This window comes from Rhinopithecus bieti, unplaced genomic scaffold (genome assembly GCF_001698545.2).
Source record: "Rhinopithecus bieti isolate Rb0 unplaced genomic scaffold, ASM169854v2 scaffold_39746, whole genome shotgun sequence".
Classification (NCBI taxonomy): Eukaryota; Metazoa; Chordata; class Mammalia; order Primates; family Cercopithecidae; genus Rhinopithecus; species Rhinopithecus bieti.
The window spans coordinates 2,151,060-2,168,977 of record NW_016816960.1 but is presented as its reverse complement, the minus strand read 5'-3'; the positions used below and the strand labels follow the sequence as shown (position 1 = coordinate 2,168,977).

At 40.4% G+C, this 17,918-nt stretch overlaps 1 protein-coding gene across 1 annotated transcript in view; it reads left to right on the top strand.

Moving 5' to 3' along the window:
- The window catches only part of CCR3 (C-C motif chemokine receptor 3), a 35,950-nt gene that overhangs the window by 8,609 nt on the left and 9,423 nt on the right, over positions 1–17,918 (top strand). Inside the window, exon 2 of the mRNA XM_017855650.1 lies at positions 9,011–9,147. The gene's annotated coding sequence lies outside the window, so the exon portion shown is untranslated. The remainder of the gene's footprint in view (positions 1–9,010; positions 9,148–17,918) is intronic.

Here is a 17,918-nt window from a genome sequence, read left to right as displayed (position 1 = left end):
TTGGAAAAGCACCTGGGAGGAAAAGTGGGTGGGAGCGGGAAGGTCTGGGAGAGCCAGCAGAACCCCAGTGAGGTAGCAGGGGAGCCAAGGTGGAGCAGACGCATCCTAGACTGCTCTGCAGCCTGAGGAAGGTTTGGCATGGCCACTTGGGGGTCCTTAAGCTAATGTCAGTGCATCTCTCAGGATTGGGCCTGCCTCAATATCCCCGTGTGCTCAGTCATTGGAAGCACAATCTTGATTTCAGAGCCTGCAGAGGGGTCTTAGGCTTTCTGCAGTGGGAGGGGCATGTTCATGGCTGCACCGGTGGTTTGACCCATCCTTGGTGCCATTCTGGATGTGATGTTGCAATGATGGTAAATATCAAGGCCCAGGTCAATGCTAGACTCTGTTTGCCTGTTATCTTGAAATCACAGGAAGCCCACCACCTCCCCCAATAGCACAGCTTCCACATTCTCACTCCTGTCTCTTTTGTAGAATAGGCTATCTATCGGGGGATAATCCTTTTTTTTCTTTCGACATGGAGTCTCGCTCTGTTGCCCAGGCTGGAGTGCAGTGGCGCAATCTCGGCTCACTGCAACCTCTGTTTCCCGGGTTCAAGCAATTCTCCTGCCTCAGTCTCCCGAGTAGCTGGGATTATAGGCATGCACCACCATGCCTGGCTAATTTTTGTATTTTTAGTAGAGACGGGGTTTCACCATGTTGACCAGGCTAGTCTGGAATGCCTGACCTCGTGATCCACATGTCTCGGCCTCCCAAAGTGCTGGGATTACCGGCGTGAGCCACCGCACCCGGCCCGTAGTCCTTTTAGTAAAGGTTTCACAGGAAGGTGGTGTGCTGTCAGTGGAGGGAACACAGAAATACACAGGACCACCAACATGCCAGAGAGGGGCCCTGCTGGTCACAAAAGTCTTTCCACTAACTTCACTAGAACACAAGTCTGGGTGGAGCCCCACATTTCTGGCCCTGGTGCCCAGGAAGGAAGGTGGGTGCATTGAAGGAAGCTTTGCACTTCTCCCTGCTGCTCTGGCAATAGTTTCCGTTCACACGCTCAAGGTTGTGGCTTGACCTACGCTCTCCTGCAAAAAATTTCTAGCCCTTTCCTATTTCTGAGGTTCTTTGTTTTTCCCCTCCCATGTTCCCATACTCCTAAGCTATCTTCTGTGTGTGTTGTTGTTGTTTTGGCATTTTTTTCCTCCCCCACCACCCACCAGAAATGTGTCTACTTCAGTGTAATGTGGCAGTGAAAATCTGGGAGATTGGAAGAAATTCGTGTTTGGTTGGGTTTTCCCACACACCTCTGTTTTTCCTGTGAACTAAGAGCCCCAAAAGAAGCACCAAAAATGTCTTTCCCATGGTAGGAAAAGCCAGGACAGAGCAAGCCATTCTGGACCTTGGAGAAACCACTTTGGGTTCTGGTTTCCTTCAGGTTTGATGCCATCCTCACATTTGGCTGAAGGGCAACGGGCAACTGTTCTTCAGACGGCAGTACCATACAGAGCACCACGTGGCTAGCCCAAGCTCTGGGGTAGAACCAGCTCTGCCCTTCACTCTGTGGCTTTTGCCAAGTCCCTCACTGAGTCTCAGCTTCCCCATCGGTAACACAGGGGTAAGGTAGCAGGGTTGCAAGAGCATCCTGCCACCTTCTGGGCTGCAATGGATACCCCGTCAAGATGAGACAATGGACAGGGGGCAGTATGCCCTTATAGTGCCTGTGCATGCATCAGGCTGGCACTTCTCAGAGTGCTCCTGAGGCATCCTGACCTTGAAAGATGCTAACACTTGTTATTTGAAAAGTATTTTTTTTTCTAAGTTAAAAATAGGTTTGAGAAATGCTGGATTAGGAATGTTTTAAACAGATTCATCACTACAGGACTTCTCAGGGGCCTTTAATGCACTGTGAGTCTCCAGGAGTGTTTTCTAACAGTGCATGCTTTTATCCTAAGAGACATGAAATGCATTGGGATGGACTCGTTGGTTTAATCAATGGGTAGTTCATAAGAAGCTTCAACCTGAAAGGTATGAGGGCTCTTGACACCCAAGAAAGCCCGGGGGAGGATCCTTGACATCTGTGAAGCATCAGATCTAAGATCTTCCAGAGTGACCACATACCCTCAGTGTATAGGGCGCCCTTGACATAAGTAACTCCATCTTGGAAAAAGACCATTTTACATTTCAAAAGGTATCGAGGACCAGATGTTTTTGCCTGATCAAAACACTGCATTCAAGCAAATAAGGACATAATCAAACATACTCTTCCACTATGAGCCCTCACCAGAGGACTGGCCATAAAAGAGCAGGACTTCAGCATCTCAAAACAGCCTACTTAACAGATACTGTCTTGCTGTCATTTGTGATAAGCAACGGCATCTGCCGCCGAAGGCTCTACACATGTCAAATACTCTTTCTTGAAAGATGCTGATGCTGACTGGCACCTGGGGCATTCCAGAACGTTATTTTTGTTCATGTTGCTCTCCCTGAACTGGTTTGTTAACTCTTTTTCCTATCCCTTTTCTCTTGATGTCAAATGTTACTTTGTTTGATGTGGAATATTTAATCTATAACATTTATCTATTGATTAAGTATACTATGATTTATGGTTTGCAATACTGACTGACTTGGGGAGTGGCTTGAGCCTGTGTGCCTGTGGCTCTGACTACAGAGTAAATGGGTGGTACCAAGGGGAACTGCCTCCTTGGAAACTCCATGCAGCTCGGGGCTTTTATGACTGAAACAGCACCAGCAAAAGTGTGACCTCGTGGAAAGATGTGAAAACGCATAGACTTTGTTATCTCTGACCTTGTGCCCCTCATGATAGTTGAACTCAGAGCAGCAGAGAGAAAAGGGAAGACACCAGCTGCTGAGAGCTGCCCTCACCATGGTGGTGCATGGCAGGTAGAAAGCCATATGGGCTCTGCTCCATCAGCCCCATAGACAGGCTCCCAGGACGACTCACCTTCCAGGAAGTCCTGCTGACACTGTTGTTGTTGCATTGGATAGAAGTTTGCCTCCATGTAAGCTCTCCACCCTGGGCTGCGTCAAACTGCCCACAGGAAATGTCACCTCTATAATAACAAAAACCAGCTAGAGGACTTCTTATCTTCTCTTTTGCAGACCAGAGGCTTCCAGTTCCTCTAATGCTTCTCCACTGGTTCTGCTGGCCCTCTTGGGATTGCTGGTTGTCAAGCTCCCTCACACTGGGGTCCCGAGGATGCCCAGAGTTTCCCAGCAGCATTGGAGAGAGGCACACAGTGGGACCCTAGTGGGAAGGGAGGCAGCAGGCTCAGAAGAGTTCAAAACCTCAGTCCCGAGAGTCTGGACTTTAGCTAAGACACAATAGCATATGGCTGAAGATTCTTCATCAGGGGAGGAAGAGGGGAGTGGGTGTGAGGCCAGGGATCCTGGAAAGTTGTTCTGCAGGCAGCTCTAAGGGGAGACCTAAGGAGAGAAAGGAGGCAGCTGCCTCTCAGTCAATTCAAATTTACCTCTTGTGAATTTGTCTTTCTATGCCTGGCTTATTTCACTTAACATAATGACTTCCAGTTCCATCCATGTTGCTGCAAATAACATGATTTCATTCATTTATGGCTGAATAATGTTTCATTGTGCATATAGACCACATTTTCTTTATCTATTCATCCATTGATGAACACTTAGGTTGATTCCATATCTTAACTAGGGTGAGCAGTGCTGCAATAAACACGGTGGTGCAGTATCCCTTTGATATACTGATTTCCTTTCCTTTGTAAAAATACCCAATAATGGGATTGCTGGATGTACCTTTGTTCCATTTTTAGCTTTTTGATAGATCTCCAGTTGTTTTATTGAGTTGCTTGAGGTCCTTGTACATATTCTGCATATTAGTTCTTTGGTGAATGGTACATATTCTGGATATTAGTTCTTTGGTGAATGGTTTATGTGTCTGTTTTAATACCAACACCATGCTGTTTGGGTTACAATATAAGCTGTTACATTTTAAGATCATTTGATATGAAGCTACAGTAACCATTCACCAGTAAAGGGGTGGAGAGAAGCCAGGTGTAGACACTTTGAGCTCCCTTCAGGAGAAAAGGAGTGGGATGTGGGAATGGGGACTATGCACGGGAGCGAGCCCTCCACCTGGTGAGTGAACCTGGTCAACTCAGTCCTCACCACTCACTGTAGCTTTTCTATATGCAAACCATTCTATAGATTGTCTCCCATTCTATAGATTGTCTCTTCACTCCGTTGGTTATTTCCTTCACTATGCAGAAGCTTTTTCATTTAATACCGTCCCATTTGTCTATTTTTGTTTTTGTTGCCTGTGCTTTTGAAGTGTTAGCCACAAGAGCTTTGCCTAGATTAATGTCTTGAAGCATTTTCCCTATGCTTTCATCTAGTAGTTTTATAGTTTTAGGTTTTATGTTTAAATGTTTAATCCATTATGAGTAGGTTTTTGTGACAGATAGGGGTCCAGTTTCATTCTGCATGTGGCTATTCAGTTTTCCCAGAAGCATGTATTGAAGAGGGTGTCCTTTCCTCAATGTATGTTTTTGGCACCTTTGTTGAAAATAAGTTGGCTGTAAGTGCGTGAATTTATTTCTGGGCTCCTATTTCATTCCACTGGTTTATGTGTCTGTTTTAATACCAACACCATGCTGTCTGGGTTATAATATAAGCTGTTACATTTTAAGATCATTTGGTATGAAGCTACAGAATACTGTTTTTCGTAATCCAGGTGCCTGATTTTGATCTTCTTACCACCTTCAAGATTGAGAGAATAATTTCTACACATTTGAAAGAAACCAAGATCTGCTTACGTTTCCTAGTTGGTTAAACACATAGTTTCAGATCTTTTCTCTATTTCAGTTACATATTCCTGAGAACCAAACTGCTTTACTTGAAAGTTGCTCCAATGTTCTGACAGACTGACACTTTTAGTTCTTTAAACACATGATGAGCTGCTTTGAATTGTAGTGCATTTTATAAGAAACTGCCTTATTTTCAGAGTGGCTATACCATTTTTGCATTCCCACTGGCTATGTATGAAAACACTAGTTTTAGTGTTCTGCATTCTTGTCAGCACTTGATATTGTCAATTTTTTAAAAAAAAGGTATTCTAGTAAGTATGTAGTTGTATCTCATTGCAATTTTAATTTGCATTTTCCTAATGACTAACAATGTTGACAATCTTATGTGCTTATTTGCAATCTATACTTTTTTTTTTGATGGAGTGTCTATTCAGATCTTTTTTATTGGGCTGGTTTCTTAATGTCGAGTACAGTGTATTTGCTAGGGAAACTTCACAAAGTGTTGCAGCAGTTCTCATGACAGACAGTGAGAAAAAGAGATGTTCTACCTAGCTATGTCCACCACGAAGGGATCAGGGTATGGAGTTTATATGAGGGTTTACAGAATTTTGCTCAGGGCTGGGGATCACTTCTTTTAGTGCTTTAGCAATAACCTGAATACCTTTATTAGTGCCTGGAAGTCTTCAAGTCCCCAGCCTGAGTTCAAGCCACAGGAGACAACACGAAGCTGGCCAAGTCACAGGGTAGTCAAGGTACTCTCTATTTCTCAGGTGAGACAGAGAAAAAAGTAGGGGGACCTGGGGGACCCTACAATCACTGGTACATGGAATGACACAAATGAATCTCAAACTCATTATGCTGAGAAAAAAGCTACACACAAAGGAGTAGATATGGCATGATGCCATTTATATACGATATTCTAGAACAAGCAAAACTAAGCTAGAGCAACATAACGCAGATCAGCAGTTGCCTGGGACAGGGGATAAGGGAGTCATTGACTGAAATGGGGCATAAGGTATTTTTTGAGGTGTGAAAATGTCCTATATTTGATTATGATGGTGATTCAGAGAGATATGCAATTGTTGAATTTGTTGACCTGTACACTTAAAATGGGTACAAGCAAATGACTCTTCAATATGTTGTTAACTGAAAAGCTAATGAGGGAAATCATAGAGATTCTTACAAGAATCTGCCTTATTGCAAAATGCCAGAAAAAATTTCTGTCCCCTGTCCTCTTTGTTTTCTCCAAGGTCTAGAAATGGAATTGAATGAATTTTACAATCTCTTATGAATTAGCTGTTAAAATCTTATGCATATAGCTTCTTTACAGAAATTTCCAAATGCTTTTTAAATCTTTGCAACCTTCTAGGAAATACTAAAATTTGTTGATTTCAGATGAAGAATGCTTTGTTATAGTTTTAACTCTGCAGAGATGTCATTTGGTAATTGTGATTGTTTATCAAGCTCCTACCATGTGTTTTATCTTAGCCAAAATTTCCACTGTATTAGGGCTGAAATTAGGGTTCAGGAAGGCTAAATGACTCATCTGTATGAGCCATAAATGGGTGAGGTAAACCCGGTCTGTTTGGTGCTAAATCCCGGGTACCTTCTATTTCACCACTAATGAGAACACAGAGTGCTAATTAAGGAGGCTGGAGTTGGAATTCCTGCTCCATCATTTAGTCACGTGTGACCTTGGACAGGTCACTTGACCTCAATTACCTTATCCACAGGTTAGGTGATTACCTGTATTGCTCCTCCTTCTAGTCTACTGCATAGTCTCAGGGGGAGCAGTTTGCATTGATCACACTGTGAATGGCACCCCATGGAGGCAGCTCTGGGATGACAATCTCCCTGTTAACTTTAAAGGTCATTGTGGGATTTCCACTCAGAAAATTTATGTGGAATATTCTGAAAACCCTCAAGCACTGATGTCAAATCAGGTAGTACTGGTACTACCACTCAAAATCCTTTAATAGCTCCCACATTTCCATGGAATCTACTGTGAACTCCTCAACTCTTTATAATCTAGCCAAAACCAGCAGTCAATCATATCTCCCTCCACTCTTTGCTCCATGCCCACTACCTCTGCCAGGCCCATGGCTTTCCTGTCTTCAGATGTCATCAATCACCTGTTGGCATGTCATGTGATTTAGGGATAAAACTCCCCAGATAAAGTGAAAGGAGTGGAAGCCAGATGCACCATAACGGGCCCGCAAAATTCCACCCTCTGCCGGAGACCTGTGGGTGGCTCTGAATGCTCTGCAGGGCTGGAGCTTCTGAATGTGTGTCACCCTAACAGATGTATGTAATGTATTACACATTTTAAAATGTGTATGTGTGTATATATATTAATCTCCCTGGCTCTTGGCTCCTGGTATTAGGACGCAAACGTATCTGTTCCCTAATTTCATTCCTGCCTACCCCTGCACAGGGACCAAGCTCACCTCACCTCTTGGTTTTGGTAGCTCTACTTCCTTTTTCCTGGAAACTCTCCCTATGCCTTCCACATGGCCAAATTCTATTCATCCCTCAGGCCCTTTCTCTTCCATGAAGCGCCGTTCCCAGTCCCTTCAACCCACATGGTCCTGTTTTCTAAACCCCATAGAACTTGCATTTGACATCCCACATGCTGAGTCAGAGCACAAGATATTATGCTATATTTCAGGCCACCCTGAGTGGATGCCTCTTTCTCACTGAGAGGATCTGTCATGACGACCATGATAAATATTTTCATGACATTGTCCACGTGTCACGCACTGGTCTCCACTTAGTCCTAATTTATTTACTCCTCACACAGATCCTACAAGCTAGGCATTGCTACATTATTTTGCAGTAGCGCACGCTGAGGCACACAGAGGTTATGTAGCTTGCCCAAGGTGATATCCCTATTAAGCGGTAAAGGCAGGTTTTGTACTCAAGTGTCCAGCAGCAAAGTCTGGGCTCTTACCACCACTCCAAAATTTTGTTTTAGCCAATTTGGATATGCTATATTGAATATGCTGTGGATTGAATAGTGAAATGTTTCCTTGGTTATGCTTTAACTATATTTGAGCATTCTTGATATTTTATCAGGTCTCTGTTGTCTCTGATCACCAACACTCTGACTGAGGTGGAAACTGAGCCCCTTCCTCCCTTTCTTCTCTCTCTCTCTCTCTCACTCAAATTCTCTCCCTATTCTTTCTTCACATCATGCTTAGTCAGAGTTTTTCCCACAAATATTGGGTGAATACATGCTCTGTGCCCAGTACCATGCTAGGTCCCAAGGGACACATCAGCGCATACAGTAGGCACATGGCTCTGCCCTGTGACACTTATGTCACAGTGGCATCCTACCCACGCTTTACATTTGCTTAGCCCTGTATATTCTGCGGACTTTTCACATACTTATCTTAGCTGGTTTCATGCCAATGCTATGACTTAAATATCATTATTTCCAGTTTAGAGATAAGAAAGCTGAGGTACAGCGAGTTTAAATTACTACCTCCAGGTTATGTAGCTGTGTGTGTCACAACTGAAACTCAGACGCAAGTCTTTTAGACTTGTCTAAACCTTTGCAGCCACATTTTGCCCTATCCAAGTATCTACGGGACCCTGCAGAATAATTAGTTTATTCCTTTGCCGGGATATTCTTATTTCATTCTTCATCCTGTCTCCTGATGGGTCAAATCAATGCTTATTCAAGAATTAGAAATCCCAGCATTTTGGGAGGCCGAGACAGGCAGATCACTTGAGGTCAGAAGTTTGAGACCAGCCTGGCTAATATGGTGAAACCCTGTCTTTACTAAAAATACAAAAATTAGCCCGGCATGATGGCACGTGCCTCTAATACCAATTATTCCAGAGACTGAGGCAGGAAAATCCCATGAACCCAGGAGGTGGAGGTTGCAGTGAGCTGAGATCATGCCACTGCACTCCAGCCTGGGTGACAGAGTAAAATGCTGTCAAAAAAAAAAAAAAAAAAATTATAACAACCCCCCACCACCAAAAATGAGCAATGCCAATGGGGTGAAAAGCCCCTAAAGCAGCACTCATTGCAAGGATTTCTCAGGCGAGTGGTTAGTATGTTGTGTCAATCATGAAAAAGAAGAACTGCACCAAAGTAAGCATCTTTCTGAAAACTTGCAAAACTGAGAAGCTAGTCTGTTTAAAACAGGAAGTTATATACTTACATTGTTTACTACTTTACTAATGTCTGTGATCTGATGGTATCTCTGTTTCAGGAATGATGACACCTAAGCTATCACTGGACATATCAAGGACTTCACTAAATTAGCAGGTGCCACTGGTCTTCTTGTGCTTATCTGGGCAAGAACTTACCGAAATACAACAGAAGTTTTTACTTAGAAGAGATTTTCAGGTAGGTGTCGCTTTTCCAGGAAAAGGGAGGTGGAACAAGGAGGGGTCCAGGCAGGTGGAAGTAATAACTTCCAGCAGTGCTCTTGGATTTAGGAGGGAGGAGAAGGAAGGTACACAGCAATTTAGAGGTAGTATGGGGCCAGAGTGGGAGAAGATATGGCCACATACCTCCATTTTCTTCTTGTTTTTTCTAATTTCCCCTTTCTGTCTCGCATTCACACAATGATATGTTTGCATGTAGCACTCACCCAAACTTGGCCCTTTATACCTCTTTAGTCAACATCTGTGCCCACGTTACCCTCCTATACTTTCACAAATTCTCAACTATTGTGCATAGGACTACTCCAAAGAGCTTACACTTAATAGCTTGTGTTTCTTTATATTGACTTGTAAGAAATAGTCAGTGAAAATATAATTTATATATGTGTATATATATACATACTTTTTATATATATACAGTCCTCCCTTGGTATCTGTGAGGGATTTGTTCCAGGACCCTTGCAGATACCAAATTCCATAGATGCTCAAGTTCTTTTTATAAAATGATGTAGTATTTGCTGATAACCTATGAATATCCTCCAGTACCCTTTAAATCATACCTAGATTACTTGTTATACCTAATACAATGTGTACACAGCGCTTCATTCATGTGGAGTCGACATAGAACTTGCTGCGTGGCAAATTCAAGGCTTGGTTTTTGCAACTTTGTGGAGTTTTTTCCCAGATATTTTTGATCCGTGATTGGTTGAATACACACATGTGGAACCCATGGATACAGAGGGCTGATTATAATACATATGTGTGTGTGCATTAAGTATGTATGTGTGGAAATATATGTATTTATTTGAAGTTTTCATTGAAAATCCACACTAAGTCAAGCTACTAGATGAGTCAGTTGACTGATTTGGTGTCTTTTCTTCTGGGTGAACGAGGTTGTCTGTGTTAGAGGGTAGAGCTGGAAAGCCTTACCGATTCTTCTGGAAATGCCTGGATTGACAGAGGATGAGTGTTAACTTTGACAAGTACTTCAAGTGAGAGTGGTGGGAATATGGGGTCTTCCACATGGATGTGGTATAAGTTGAAGTATATTTTTGAAGTGCAACTGTTTCCAGAAAGTGGTGGTGATTACAATGAACCAGGCAGGCTGAGTTAGCTCTTCTGGGAGAAGAAAGGTGAGCCCTGTGTATGACTTAATAAGAAAAAAGCAGATCTGTACAGCAGAATAAATTGGGTGAAGGGCAGAGAGAGATAATTCACAGAAAAGGAAATATGAATGACTAATACTTGTAATTAAAAAAAAATCAGTAATGAAATGAATGTTAATTATGACAATAATGGCATCCCTTTTGCCCATCTAATTGGCCAAGTAATTTTTTCTTTCTTTTAGATCTTCTCCATATTGATGGATGCTTGCTGAAACGGGCACCATCACCTACTAGTGCAAAGAGTATATATATTGTTACACACTTTCTGGAAGCAATTTAACAAAATGCGTCAAGAGACTTCGAAATATAATTCAGTGTAGAAATTGTGATTTGTGTAATATACCTTAAGGAAATAATTTTAAAATGCACACAAATATGTTTATTGCAGTATTATTTATAGCAGAGCAAACTGTGAATAACTTAATCACACAACAAAAAGGTTGATTAAATAACCATGATTATCTATACAGTATGTTGGAATCATTACAAATTACATTTTCAAGTAATTTTTAGCCACATGGAACTAGGTGAAAGATAAAGAAATTAAGATATCAGAAAACAGAATGATATGCAAAATGATATACAAAATGATTTACACACTTTCTGGAAGCAATTTGACAAAATGCATCAAGAGACTTTGAAATATTATTCAACGTAGAAATTGTGATTTGGGTAATATACCTTAAGGAAATAATTTTAAAATGCACACAAATATGTTTATTGCAGTATTATCTATAGCAGAGCAAATTGTGAACAACTTAATCACACAACAAAAAGGCAGTGATTAAATAACCGTGATTATCTATACAATATGTTGGAGTCATTACTAACTACATTTTTAAGTAATGTTTAGCCACATGGAACTAGGTGAAAGATAAAGAAGGTATGAGAATACAAAATGATATACAAGTGTGCTATCAGTTATAACATACATGGTACCTGGAAAGGCTCTCTCTCCATAGCACAGTTGGAGGTGGAAGCACTGGGTCCCAGAAAGCTGAACATTCTGGTCATGCTGAATACTCCACAACCATGTTATTTGGAATGTATACGCATACTTTCTCTATGAAAACATATTCTTCATGACCAACTCCTTCAACTAAATAACATATCAGCCTGTATTGAAAACTAAAAATCGGCCACATTTGAAACACCTGTTACTAAAATGTAATGAACAAGTCTAATATTTGATCAAGGAGATTGGTAAAAAGAATCCAAAATCATTTGGCTGGTGGGTGAAACCCTGTCACTTAAGATGAATTGACCGCACTCAGACACAATTCTGAAAGAAACAAGCATGAGGTGTAACTTTTGAACCAGTAACTAGTATTAATGATTGGAAACTCTGGAAATCCACGTGCTGCCCTAAAATACCGATGCTGGGAAATGTTTGTGGCTGGAAAGAAGACTGCATCCATTCACGATTTGAACTTTGAGAGGCTCTTCTTGTGTATTTCCAGGGAAGAAGCTCACTGGCTCCCTCATTCTATTCCTGCACTGTTCTCAGAAAGTTCTTCCCTGTGTGTGGATGAATCTAGTTTCCTCCAAGGTCATCAAATTTCTGCTCTATGAGAGTCTACTTCCTCTTCTCAGTAAAGACTATCATATCATAGACTTTTCTACCTTATGTGGGCCTAAAACATTGCCTAATCCAACCCTTTAATTAAAAAAAAAAAAAAAAAAAAAAAAAAAAAAAAAAAAAAAAAACCTTCAATCCAGACCAAAGGCATACAAAAGAAAACAAAACTAAAATGAATCCAAATATGATGATTTTCCTTTTTTAACTTTTATTTTAGGTTTGGGGTACATGTGAAGGTTTGTTATGTAGGTAAACTCGTGCCATGGGGGTTCGTTGTACAGATTATTTCATCAGCCAGGTATTAAGCCTAGTAGTCAATAGTCGTTTTTCTGCTCCTCTCCCTCCTCCCACGCTCAAGTAGACCCCGGTGTCTGTTGTTCCCTTCTTTGTGTTCGTGAGTTCTCATCATTTAGCTCCCACTTATAAGTGAAAACATGTGGTATTTGATTTTTTGTCCCTGCATTAGTTTGCTAAGGATAATAGCTTCCAGCTCCATCCATGTTCCTGCAAAAGAAGACATTATCTGTTTTATTTTTATGGCTGCATAGTATTCCATGTGTATATGTACCACATTTTCTTTACCCAACCTGTCATTGATGGGCATTTAGGTTGATTTCATGCAAAGATTATTATTTTTCATACAAAACATTCCAAGTTCTGCCAACTATGGCTGATGTTTTGGGACTCTTATCATCCTACCTCCTTCTATATTCTAGGTTGATACTAACCCTCTTAAAATTTGGTGCCTGGAACAGAACATAATATTTCAGATGTGTAGTCTGGACAGTGCAAAGCTAAGTAAAAATTATTCTACTCCATTCTTTCATACACTGAAGAAGAGTTTATTAAGCAGCTTTCATTTGCCAGGCATCATGCTGGACACTAGGCCTGTATTGTCCACTACTTGCTACATGTGGCTATTTAAATAAAATGAAAAGTTCAGTTTCTCAGTTGCACTAGCCACATTTCAAGTGCTCAATAGCCATGAGGCTAGTGTCTGTCTTTTTTTTTTTCTTTTTCTTTTTTTGAGACAAGGTCTCACTCTGTCTCCCAGACTGGAATGCAGTGGCACGATCTCAGTTCACACCTGGCTCCTGGCTCAAGAGATTCTCCTGCCTCAGCCTCCCAAGTAGCTGGGATTACAGGGGTGCACCACTAATGCCCGGCTAATTTTTTTTTTTTTTTTTTTTTTGAAGTAGAGACAAGGTTTCACCATGTTGGCCAAGCTGGTCTTGAACTCCTGACCTCAAATGATCCACGCACCTTGGCCTCCCAAGATGCTGGGATTGTAAGCGTGAGCCACAGTGCCCGGCCAAGTGTCTCTCTTATCGGACAGCACAGATACAGAACACTTCCACTGATACACAAAAGTTCTATCGGACTACTGCACAGATAACTAACTTTTTTGGATACTTCAGATTTTTTGAGAAAAGAAACAAAGGAAGGGAAGGAAGTGGGAGGGGTTGGGAGGGGATCAACTTAATTGCATAGATGGGAAGCAAATTGAATATCTAGATGGGTAATTGGATGAAAACATGAAGGGATAGCTGGTGGAGAGGTGGATGGAAAGTCAGGAGGTAGATTTCATTTGTTCTGGATAACATAGCAATATAGCCTACCATTAAATTGGCTCTTGTGTTTGCCATTCATGGTGTTAGCTTCTAAAGAACTTGCAACTAAGGATATTCTTTATTCTACCCCTAAGTTTCCCCTTTTGTTTTCACTACACTTAAAATAGGTTGGAGGGTTATATGACTCAGGGATTAAAAAAAAAAAAAGTTCAAATTTAGGAGGGACTTCATGTCATGTAGTGCAGGAGCTGTCAGCCTTGGCTGCACAAGGGAATCACCAGAAGAGCATTAAGAACCACTGAGAGCCAGGTCCCATCTCCAGAGACTCTGATTTAACTGTTCAGAGGTGTAAGCTGGGGATTTTCAAGAGCTCCCCTGTGACTCCCACATGCAGCCAGGGCTGAGAAACGCTGCTCTAGCTAACCTGCCTCCTTCTGGGGGAATCCCTCCTACCTTGTCCCTGATAGGAAGTCACTGAGCCTCGTGAATTCCTCCAGTCACAGCTCACTCAAGACCTCACATGGCACCCATTTCATTGCTGGATAATTCTACTCAAGGTGTTCTTGAGTGGTGGTTGAATTTGCATCTTTGAACTACTTCTTGCTGGTTCTGGGAGGCTTTGCTGCGAGTCACACATAATTCTGATTCTCATCCGCCCAGTGAGTATCCTACTCTCTCCCCTCCCTAGAGTGGCTTTTCTCCAGGATGGATACCCACGGCTTCTTCAACTCATCTTTACTGGGTAAGCCTTCCTCTTGACTACATTTTAGTTGGTGAATGTTTGCATTAGAGCCCTGGACATATTTGGACCACTTTCGGATGCTGTGAAATGATCCTTTCCACTATGTGCATACAACACTTCTATTAATTTAGATTAAATTAAGATTAAATTTAATGAAGTTTACATGCAGGAAGTTTCTTTATTAACCCTATCACGTGTTAACCTTAAGGGAAACCAGAATTACAGGATTTTGGGGGAGTATGTTTGTTCTACTTTTATTTTAGGTTCGAGAGTAAATGTGCAGGTTTGCTATACTGGTAAATTTTGTGTTGACGCCCAGTGTGGTTAATCTAAATTCTGTTCATAGAAAACTGTTTAAATTCCACACAGTGGAATACCATCTCACAATTAGAAAGAATGAGGCAGTTCAACAAGTGTTGATATAGAAGGATTTCCAAGATGTAAGGTTTAAAAACTTTCAGAAAACTTGATATTTCTTACTCTGATTTATGTACCAAAGAATGAGACAGTTCTACAAGTATTGATATAGAAAGATTTCCAAGATGTAAAGTTTAAAAAGTCACAGAAAACTTGATATTTCTTACTCGGATTTATGTCCTGATTTATGCACCAAAAAGCCACTTAAAATTATGTATATAAATTCAACCACCACTCAAGAACACCCTGAATAGAATTATCCAGCAATGAAATGGGTGCCATGTGAGGTCCTGATTTATGTACCAAAAAGCCACTTATAATTATGTGTATAAATACATAAATAAATGCAAGAGGGCTCAACAACAATCTCCTCTCTGAGGAGGAGAAGAAATTGAGAAAGGGGAGAGTAAAGGAAATTTTACATTTGTCAAAAACAAAATCAGATCAAAATTTAAAGTTGCAGAAGTTTATTGTGCACACAAAAGAACAGTTTGAGAGCGAAGAGACATAGATCTGAAAGTGTAGGGATTCCCACTTAGAGCACTTACAGCATAGTTTATAAAGCACAAAGGAAATACTTTTTCCCCTCTCTGGGTCTCGCACCGGTTCCTCTTTTTCGTCTGAAAAAACAAAAAAAAAAAAAAAAAAAACTCACTAGGTCTCTTTAAACAGGGCAAATCAATAGGTTTTAGGGGAACAGGTGGTGTTTGGTTACATGGATAATTTCTTTAGCGGTGATTTCTGAGATTTTGGTGCACCTGTCACCTGAGCAGTGTGTACACTGTACTCAAAGTGTAGTCTTTTATCCCTCACTCCCCTCCCACCCTTTCCCCTGAGTCCCCCAAGTTCATTGTGTCTTTCTTATGCCTTTGCTTCCTCATAGCCTAACTCTCACTTATGAGTGACAATGTACAATGTTTGGTTTTCCATTCCTGAGTTACTTAACTGAGGATCTCTAATTCCATCCAGGTTGCTGCAGATTGGCATTATTTCATTCCTTTTCATGGCTGAGTAGTATACCATGGTGTTGCTATAAACGTGTGTGCAAGTATCTTTCTCATATAGTGACTTATTTTCCTCTGGATAGATACCCAGGAGTAGGATTGCTGGATCAAATGATAGATCAACTTTTAATTATTCAAGGCATCACCACACTGTTTTCTATAGGGGTTGCGCTAGTTTACATTCCCATCAATAGCATAAAGTGTCCTCTTCACCACAACCACGCCAACATCTATTTTTTTTTAATTATTATAGCCATTCTTGCAAGACTAGGCAGTATCACATTGTGGTTTTGATTTGCATTTCCCTGATAATTAGTGCTGTTGAGCATTTTTGCGTATGTTCGTTGGCTATTTGTATATCTTCTTTTGAGAATTGTCTATTCATGTCCTTAGCCCACTTTTTGATGGGATTGTTTGTTTTTTTTCTTGATGATTTGTTTGAGTTCCTTGTAGATTCTGGATATTAGACCTTTATTGGATGTATAGATTGCAAAGATTTTCTTCCACTCTATTGGTTGTCTGTTTACTCTGCTGATTATTTCTTTTGCTGTGCAGAAGCTTTTTAGTTTAATTAAGTTCCATCTATTCATCTCTGTTTTTGTTGTATTTGCTTTTGGGTTCTTGGTCAAGAACTCTTTGCCTAAGCCAATGTCTAGAACAGTTATTTTGAGGTTATCTTCTAAAATTTTTATGGTTTTGGGTCTTAGATTTAAGTCTTTGATCCATCTTGGGTTGATTTTTGTCTACAGTGAGAGATGAGGATCCGGTTTCATTCTTCTACAAGTGGCTAGCCAATTATCCCAGCACCATTTGTTGAATAGGGTGTCATTTCCCCACTTTATGTTTTTTTTGCTTTGTTGAAGATCAGTTGGCCTTAAGTATTTGGGTTTATTTCTGGGTTCTCTATTCTGTTCCACTGGTCTATATGCCTGTTTTTATACCAGTACTATGCTGTTTGGATGGCTATGGCCTTATATTAACAATACAGTTTGAAGTTGGGTAACGTGGTGCCTCCAAATTTGTTCTTTTTGCTGTCTTGCTTTGGCTACATGGGCTCTTTTGGTTCCATATGAGTTTTAGGATTTTTTCTAGTTCTGTGAAAAATAAAAGTGCTATTGTGATGGAAATTGCATTGAATTTGTAGGTTGCTTTTTGCAGTATGGTTATTTTCACAATATTGATTCTACCCATTCATGAGCATGGGATGTGTTTCCATTTTTTTGGGTCATCTAAGATTTCTTTCAGCAGTGTTTTGTAGTTTTCCTTGTAGAGATCTTTCAGTATTTTGACCTTTTTTTGTGATTTGCTTGTACATTAACAATGGTGTTGAAACAAGAACTTTTAAAGCTGATTTGTCTATAGCAGATTGGTTTAATTTAACTGAATCATGCTGACAATGACATAAACTTTATATTTTGTGTTTCATTTATTATTACAGTTGGCTTTTCAGGGAAATCAGGATGACTTCAGTCTTGGCTATGTGGCCATGGGTGGTTGGCCTTGAGGAGTTTGGGCTATAATCCTGAAAGACACAATCCTGAATGCCATAATTCCAAATGTTGAAATCCAGAAAGACTAAAATTTTAAATCCAAAAACCACTATCCCAAAATATTAAAATCCCAAAAATATAACTCTGAAAACAATAATTTAAAAGACATTTATTTATATTCCTAAAGGAGGATTTATCTTGAAAACTTATAAAACACAACAGAACACTTCACAATAGGGAATAATATCATATATATTTTTGCAAGCATAAACACTCAGGTATACTAACAACAGTCACAAGGGTATAACAGTTATGAGCAGATGAATTTTATTCATAAATACATAGATCAAAAATCACAATATATAAATGTGTATCACTATAGTTGGTAATTGTGTGCACCCAGCTTTATAAACTGTGGTAGTCTGAAATACTGTGATGGACATCCTCAGTCTTTGAATGAAATCAGTCAAGAACCATGATGGGTCACCACCACATTTGCCAGTTGCCCAAAGAGCCAAGACCTCGAGAAATGGTATCTTTCACAAACACAGAGGTACAAAAAGGACATCTGTTTATTTATCAAGGAGGTCTTGACATTTGTATGCACACATGCAATGCTTACGCACAAAGTTGTAGTAGTAATGTACTTTCAGGAGTCAAATTTGCAAAAAAAAAAAAAGGCATAAAACATAATAGAACTCTGTAAATGTCTTTCCACAGTTTATACCTCCACTACTGAAAATGACGCAAAGGTTGAATACATA